This window comes from Melanostigma gelatinosum (genome assembly GCF_949748355.1).
Source record: "Melanostigma gelatinosum genome assembly, chromosome: 8".
Classification (NCBI taxonomy): Eukaryota; Metazoa; Chordata; class Actinopteri; order Perciformes; family Zoarcidae; genus Melanostigma; species Melanostigma gelatinosum.
This window is the reverse complement of record NC_136641.1, coordinates 323,444-332,179: the sequence shown is the minus strand read 5'-3', so window position 1 is coordinate 332,179 and position 8,736 is coordinate 323,444.

Sequence of the window (8,736 nt, the reverse complement as noted above, 5' to 3'; positions counted from 1 at the left end):
ACATCAGGTAACCTTATGATGATGTCTGGGGCCCTGGTCTACATCAGGTAACTTCATGATGATGTCTGTGGACCTGGTCTACATCAGGCAACTTCATGATGATGTCTGTGGCCCTGGTCTACATCAGGCAACTTCATGATGATGTCTGTGGTCCTGGTCTACATCAGATAACCTCATGATGATGTCTGGGGCCCTGGTCTACATCAGGTAACCTCATGATGATGTCTGTGGTGCTGGTCTACATCAGGTAACCTCATGATGATGTCTGTGGTGCTGGTCTACATCAGGTAACCTCATGATGATGTCTGTGGCCCTGGTCTACATCTGGTAACCTAATGATGATGTCTGTGGTCCTGGTCTACATCAGGTAACTTCATGATGATGTCTGGGGCCCTGGTCTACATCAGGTAACCTTATGATGATGTCTGGGGCCCTGGTCTACATCAGGTAACTTCATGATGATGTCTGTGGACCTGGTCTACATCAGGCAACTTCATGATGATGTCTGTGGCCCTGGTCTACATCAGGCAACTTCATGATGATGTCTGTGGTCCTGGTCTACATCAGATAACCTCATGATGATGTCTGGGGCCCTGGTCTATATCAGGTAACCTCATGATGATGTCTGTGGTGCTGGTCTACATCAGGTAACCTCATGATGATGTCTGTGGTGCTGGTCTACATCAGGTAACCTCATGATGATGTCTGTGGCCCTGGTCTACATCAGGTAACCTCATGATGATGTCTGGGGCCCTGGCCTAAATCAGGTAACCTCATGATGATGTCTGTGGTCCTGGTCTACATCAGGTAACCTCATGATGATGATGTCTGGGGCGCTGGTCTACATCAGGTAACTTCATGATGATGTCTGTGGTCCTGGTCTACATCAGGTAACTTCATGATGATGTCTGTGGCCCTGGTCTACATCAGGTAACCTCATGATGATGTCTGGGGCCCTGGTCTACATCAGGTAACCTCATGATGATGTCTGTGGTCCTGGTCTACATCAGGTAACCTCATGATGATGATGTCTGGGGCCCTGGTCTACATCAGGTAACTTCATGATGATGTCTGTGGCCCTGGTCTACATCAGGTAACCTCATGATGATGTCTGGGGCCCTGGTCTACATCAGGTAACCTCATGATGATGTCTGTGGTCCTGGTCTACATCAGGTAACTTCATGATGATGTCTGGGGCCCTGGTCTAAATCAGGTAACCTCATGATGATGTCTGGGGCCCTGGTCTACATCAGGTAACCTCATGATGATGTCTGGGGTCCTGGTCTACATCAGGTAACCTCATGATGATGTCTGGGGCCCTGGTCTACATCAGGTAACCTCATGATGATGTCTGTGGTCCTGGTCTACATCAGGTAACCTCATGATGATGTCTGGGGCCCTGGTCTACATCAGGTAACCTCATGATGATGTCTGTGGTCCTGGTCTACATCAGGTAACTTCATGATGATGTCTGTGGCCCTGGTCTACATCAGGCAACTTCATGATGATGTCTGTGGCCCTGGTCTACATCAGGTAACTTCATGATGATGTCTGTGGTCCTGCTCTACATCAGGTAACCTCATGATGATGTCTGTGGTCCTGGTCTACATCAGGTAACCTCATGATGATGTACGTGGTCCTGGTCTACATCAGGTAACCTCATGATGATGTACGTGGTCCTGGTCTACATCAGGTAACCTATTGATGATGTCTGGGGTCCTGGTCTACATCAGGTAACCTCATGATGATGTCTGGGGCCCTGGTCTACATCAGAGAACCTAATGATGATGTCTGTGGTCCTGGTCTACATCACGTAACCTCATGATGATGTCTGGGGTCCTGGTCTACATCTGGTAACCTAATGATGATGTCTGTGGTCCTGGTCTACATCACGTAACCTCATGATGATGTCTGTGGTCCTGGTCTACATCAGGTAACCTAATGATGATGTCTGTGGTCCTGGTCTACATTAGGTAACCTAATGATGATGTCTGTGGTCCTGGTCTATATCAGGTAACCTAATGATGATGTCTGGGGTCCTGATCTACGTCAGGTAACCTCATGATGATGTATGTGGTCCTGGTCTACATCAGGTAACCTATTGATGATGTCTGGGGTCCTGGTCTACATCAGGTAACCTATTGATGATGTCTGGGGCCCTGGTCTACATCAGGTAACCAATTGATGATGTCTGGGGTCCTGGTCTACGTCAGGTAACCTCATGATGATGTATGTGGTCCTGGTCTACATCAGGTAACCTATTGATGATGGCTGGGGTCCTGGTCTACATCAGGTAACCTATTGATGATGTCTGGGGCCCTGGTCTACATCAGGTAACCAATTGATGATGTCTGGGGTCCTGGTCTACATCAGGGAACCTAATGATGATGTCTGTGGTCCTGGTCTACATCAGGTAACCTATTGATGATGTCTGGGGCCCTGGTCTACATCAGGTAACCTATTGATGATGTCTGGGGCCCTGGTCTACATCAGATAACCTCATGATGATGTCTGGGGTCCTGGTCTACATCAGGTAACCTCATGATGATGTCTGTGGCCCTGGTCTACATCAGATAACCTCATGATGATGTCTGTGGTCCTGGTCTACATCAGGTAACCTAATGATGATGTCTGTGGCCCTGGTCTACATCAGGTAACCTCATGATGATGTCTGTGGCCCTGGTCTACATCAGATAACCTCATGATGATGTCTGTGGTCCTGGTCTACATCAGGTAACCTCATGATGATGTCTGGGGCCCTGGTCTACATCAGGTAACCTCATGATGATGTCTGGGACCCTGGTCTACATCAGGTAACCTAATGATGATGTCTGTGGCCCTGGTCTACATCAGGTAACCTCATCATGATGTCTGTGGCCCTGGTCTACATCAGGTAACCTCATGATGATGTCTGTGGTCCTGGTCTACATCAGGTAACCTCATGATGATGTCTGTGGCCCTGGTGTACATCAGGTAACCTCATGATGATGTCTGGGGCCCTGGCCTAAATCAGGTAACCTCATGATGATGTCTGTGGTCCTGGTCTACATCAGGTAACCTCATGATGATGATGTCTGGGGCCCTGGTCTACATCAGGTAACCTCATGATGATGTCTGTGGTCCTGGTCTACATCAGGTAACCTCATGATTATGATGTCTGGGGCCCTGGTCTACATCAGGTAACTTCATGATGATGTCTGTGGCCCTGGTCTACATCAGGTAACCTCATGATGATGTCTGGGGCCCTGGTCTACATCAGGTAACCTCATGATGATGTCTTTGGTCCTGGTCTACATCAGGTAACTTCATGATGATGTCTGGGGCCCTGGTCTAAATCAGGTAACCTCATGATGATGTCTGGGGCCCTGGTCTACATCAGGTAACCTCATGATGATGTCTGGGGCCCTGGTCTACATCAGGTAACCTCATGATGATGTCTGGGGCCCTGGTCTACATCAGGTAACCTCATGATGATGTCTGTGGTCCTGGTCTACATCAGGTAACTTCATGATGATGTCTGTGGCCCTGGTCTACATCAGGCAACTTCATGATGATGTCTGTGGCCCTGGTCTACATCAGGTAACTTCATGATGATGTCTGTGGTCCTGCTCTACATCAGGTAACCTCATGATGATGTCTGTGGTCCTGGTCTACATCAGGTAACCTCATAATGATGTACGTGGTCTTGGTCTACATCAGGTAACCTCATGATGATGTACGTGGTCCTGGTCTACATCAGGTAACCTATTGATGATGTCTGTGGCCCTGGTCTACATCAGGTAACTCATGATGATGTCTGGGGCCCTGGTCTACATCAGGTAACCTCATGATGATGTCTGGGGCCCTGGTCTACATCAGAGAACCTAATGATGATGTCTGTGGTCCTGGTCTACATCATGTAACCTCATGATGATGTCTGGGGTCCTGGTCTACATCTGGTAACCTAATGATGATGTCTGTGGTCCTGGTCTACATCACGTAACCTCATGATGATGTCTGTGGTCCTGGTCTACATCAGGTAACCTAATGATGATGTCTGTGGTCCTGGTCTACATTAGGTAACCTAATGATGATGTCTGTGGTCCTGGTCTATATCAGGTAACCTAATGATGATGTCTGGGGTCCTGATCTACGTCAGGTAACCTCATGATGATGTATGTGGTCCTGGTCTACATCAGGTAACCTATTGATGATGTCTGGGGTCCTGGTCTACATCAGGTAACCTATTGATGATGTCTGGGGCCCTGGTCTACATCAGGTAACCAATTGATGATGTCTGTGGTCCTGGTCTACATCAGGTAACTTCATGATGATGTCTGGGGCCCTGGTCTAAATCAGGTAACCTCATGATGATGTCTGGGGCCCTGGTCTACATCAGGTAACCTCATGATGATGTCTGGGGTCCTGGTCTACATCAGGTAACCTCATGATGATGTCTGGGGCCCTGGTCTACATCAGGTAACCTCATGATGATGTCTGTGGTCCTGGTCTACATCAGGTAACCTCATGATGATGTCTGGGGCCCTGGTCTACATCAGGTAACCTCATGATGATGTCTGTGGTCCTGGTCTACATCAGGTAACTTCATGATGATGTCTGTGGCCCTGGTCTACATCAGGCAACTTCATGATGATGTCTGTGGCCCTGGTCTACATCAGGTAACTTCATGATGATGTCTGTGGTCCTGCTCTACATCAGGTAACCTCATGATGATGTCTGTGGTCCTGGTCTACATCAGGTAACCTCATGATGATGTACGTGGTCCTGGTCTACATCAGGTAACCTCATGATGATGTACGTGGTCCTGGTCTACATCAGGTAACCTATTGATGATGTCTGGGGTCCTGGTCTACATCAGGTAACCTCATGATGATGTCTGGGGCCCTGGTCTACATCAGAGAACCTAATGATGATGTCTGTGGTCCTGGTCTACATCACGTAACCTCATGATGATGTCTGGGGTCCTGGTCTACATCTGGTAACCTAATGATGATGTCTGTGGTCCTGGTCTACATCACGTAACCTCATGATGATGTCTGTGGTCCTGGTCTACATCAGGTAACCTAATGATGATGTCTGTGGTCCTGGTCTACATTAGGTAACCTAATGATGATGTCTGTGGTCCTGGTCTATATCAGGTAACCTAATGATGATGTCTGGGGTCCTGATCTACGTCAGGTAACCTCATGATGATGTATGTGGTCCTGGTCTACATCAGGTAACCTATTGATGATGTCTGGGGTCCTGGTCTACATCAGGTAACCTATTGATGATGTCTGGGGCCCTGGTCTACATCAGGTAACCAATTGATGATGTCTGGGGTCCTGGTCTACGTCAGGTAACCTCATGATGATGTATGTGGTCCTGGTCTACATCAGGTAACCTATTGATGATGGCTGGGGTCCTGGTCTACATCAGGTAACCTATTGATGATGTCTGGGGCCCTGGTCTACATCAGGTAACCAATTGATGATGTCTGGGGTCCTGGTCTACATCAGGGAACCTAATGATGATGTCTGTGGTCCTGGTCTACATCAGGTAACCTATTGATGATGTCTGGGGCCCTGGTCTACATCAGGTAACCTATTGATGATGTCTGGGGCCCTGGTCTACATCAGATAACCTCATGATGATGTCTGGGGTCCTGGTCTACATCAGGTAACCTCATGATGATGTCTGTGGCCCTGGTCTACATCAGATAACCTCATGATGATGTCTGTGGTCCTGGTCTACATCAGGTAACCTAATGATGATGTCTGTGGCCCTGGTCTACATCAGGTAACCTCATGATGATGTCTGTGGCCCTGGTCTACATCAGATAACCTCATGATGATGTCTGTGGTCCTGGTCTACATCAGGTAACCTCATGATGATGTCTGGGGCCCTGGTCTACATCAGGTAACCTCATGATGATGTCTGGGACCCTGGTCTACATCAGGTAACCTAATGATGATGTCTGTGGCCCTGGTCTACATCAGGTAACCTCATCATGATGTCTGTGGCCCTGGTCTACATCAGGTAACCTCATGATGATGTCTGTGGTCCTGGTCTACATCAGGTAACCTCATGATGATGTCTGTGGCCCTGGTGTACATCAGGTAACCTCATGATGATGTCTGGGGCCCTGGCCTAAATCAGGTAACCTCATGATGATGTCTGTGGTCCTGGTCTACATCAGGTAACCTCATGATGATGATGTCTGGGGCCCTGGTCTACATCAGGTAACCTCATGATGATGTCTGTGGTCCTGGTCTACATCAGGTAACCTCATGATTATGATGTCTGGGGCCCTGGTCTACATCAGGTAACTTCATGATGATGTCTGTGGCCCTGGTCTACATCAGGTAACCTCATGATGATGTCTGGGGCCCTGGTCTACATCAGGTAACCTCATGATGATGTCTTTGGTCCTGGTCTACATCAGGTAACTTCATGATGATGTCTGGGGCCCTGGTCTAAATCAGGTAACCTCATGATGATGTCTGGGGCCCTGGTCTACATCAGGTAACCTCATGATGATGTCTGGGGCCCTGGTCTACATCAGGTAACCTCATGATGATGTCTGGGGCCCTGGTCTACATCAGGTAACCTCATGATGATGTCTGTGGTCCTGGTCTACATCAGGTAACTTCATGATGATGTCTGTGGCCCTGGTCTACATCAGGCAACTTCATGATGATGTCTGTGGCCCTGGTCTACATCAGGTAACTTCATGATGATGTCTGTGGTCCTGCTCTACATCAGGTAACCTCATGATGATGTCTGTGGTCCTGGTCTACATCAGGTAACCTCATAATGATGTACGTGGTCTTGGTCTACATCAGGTAACCTCATGATGATGTACGTGGTCCTGGTCTACATCAGGTAACCTATTGATGATGTCTGTGGCCCTGGTCTACATCAGGTAACTCATGATGATGTCTGGGGCCCTGGTCTACATCAGGTAACCTCATGATGATGTCTGGGGCCCTGGTCTACATCAGAGAACCTAATGATGATGTCTGTGGTCCTGGTCTACATCATGTAACCTCATGATGATGTCTGGGGTCCTGGTCTACATCTGGTAACCTAATGATGATGTCTGTGGTCCTGGTCTACATCACGTAACCTCATGATGATGTCTGTGGTCCTGGTCTACATCAGGTAACCTAATGATGATGTCTGTGGTCCTGGTCTACATTAGGTAACCTAATGATGATGTCTGTGGTCCTGGTCTATATCAGGTAACCTAATGATGATGTCTGGGGTCCTGATCTACGTCAGGTAACCTCATGATGATGTATGTGGTCCTGGTCTACATCAGGTAACCTATTGATGATGTCTGGGGTCCTGGTCTACATCAGGTAACCTATTGATGATGTCTGGGGCCCTGGTCTACATCAGGTAACCAATTGATGATGTCTGGGGTCCTGGTCTACGTCAGGTAAGCTCATGATGATGTATGTGGTCCTGGTCTACATCAGGTAACCTATTGATGATGTCTGGGGTCCTGGTCTACATCAGGTAACCTATTGATGATGTCTGGGGCCCTGGTCTACATCAGGTAACCAATTGATGATGTCTGGGGTCCTGGTCTACATCAGGGAACCTAATGATGATGTCTGTGGTCCTGGTCTACATCAGGTAACCTATTGATGATGTCTGGGGCCCTGGTCTACATCAGGTAACCTATTGATGATGTCTGGGGCCCTGGTCTACATCAGATAACCTCATGATGATGTCTGGGGTCCTGGTCTACATCAGGTAACCTAATGATGATGTCTGTGGCCCTGGTCTACATCAGATAACCTCATGATGATGTCTGTGGTCCTGGTCTACATCAGGTAACCTAATGATGATGTCTGTGGCCCTGGTCTACATCAGGTAACCTCATGATGATGTCTGTGGCCCTGGTCTACATCAGATAACCTCATGAAGATGTCTGTGGTCCTGGTCTACATCAGGTAACCTAATGATGATGTCTGTGGTCCTGGTCTACATCAGGTAACCTCATGATGATGTATGGGGCCCTGGTCTACATCAGGTAACCTCATGATGATGTCTGGGACCCTGGTCTACATCAGGTAACCTAATGATGATGTCTGTGGCCCTGGTCTACATCAGGTAACCTCATCATGATGTCTGTGGCCCTGGTCTACATCAGGTAACCTCATGATGATGTCTGTGGTCCTGGTCTACATCAGGTAACCTCATGATGATGTCTGGGGTCCTGGTCTACATCAGGTAACCTCATGATGATGTCTGTGGTCCTGGTCTACATCAGGTAACCTATTGATGATGTCTGTGGCCCTGGTCTACATCAGGTAACCTCATGATGATGTCTGGGGTCCTGGTCTACATCAGGTAACCTCATGATGATGTCTGGGGCCCTGGTCTACATCAGAGAACCTAATGATGATGTCTGTGGTCCTGGTCTACATCACGTAACCTCATGATGATGTCTGGGGTCCTGGTCTACATCTGGTAACCTAATGATGATGTCTGTGGTCCTGGTCTACATCACGTAACCTCATGATGATGTCTGTGGTCCTGGTCTACATCAGGTAACCTAATGATGATGTCTGGGGTCCTGGTCTACATCTGGTAACCTAATGATGATGTCTGTGGTCCTGGTCTACATCACGTAACCTCATGATGATGTCTGTGGCCCTGGTCTACATCACGTAACCTCATGATGATGTCTGGGGCCCTGGTCTACATCAGGTAACTTCATGATGATGTCTGCGGCCCTGGTCT